The following is a 720-nucleotide window of genomic DNA, read 5'->3' on the forward strand; positions in this document are numbered from 1 at the left end:
CACAGTTGTTGTTGTTGCAGAACCTGTTTGTGTGTAGTCTCCCCCCCCCCCCCCCCCCAAGACAAAATGAGCTTTTAACGTGTGTTTTCCAATCTAGAACAGAAAGTCTCACCCTCGACTTCATCTTGTCTCTTCGCACTCAACCTGGTGATTACTGAGAATAATAATAATAATAACAAATCTAAACTTTGACAGTTCCACTTTCTGAGGTCTCTGTAATATTTTAGACTTAAGAGTGACATGATCTCATTCCCTCTCGGCAGAAGCCATTAGGTTTCAGTTTGGGACTGTGCTGCAGAATATGAGTGAGATCCATCAGAGCCGCGTGTCAGGAGGATTCCTCCGTCCAGGGAGAAAGAAATGAGCTGTGGAGAGAAACATGGTGGAGCAGCAGAAAACTGACTGTCCCACAGATCAGAGCTATTTCCAGTAACGCTCTGCCTCTGGCGCTTGTCACAGCCACATTCAAACTTATAGTTACTGGTCAAAGTAAACAAAAATATATATATATCTATATTGTTCCTGAAAAACAAAAGCAGTCGGTGCAGCGGAGGAGCCACAGGTACAGAGACAATGTTCCCTTCGCTTGACATCCGCTCTGATGTCATTCTGTGTTTGTCTCAAAGTCCAAAACACAAAAAACATCAGCTGTGTGATCGGTGCAGAATAACACAAGAGACGGCCAGATGAAGGCTTCGGGGCTTTGAGGACGCACAACAA

This window comes from Pleuronectes platessa, chromosome 2 (assembly GCF_947347685.1).
Source record: "Pleuronectes platessa chromosome 2, fPlePla1.1, whole genome shotgun sequence".
NCBI lineage: Eukaryota > Metazoa > Chordata > Actinopteri > Pleuronectiformes > Pleuronectidae > Pleuronectes > Pleuronectes platessa.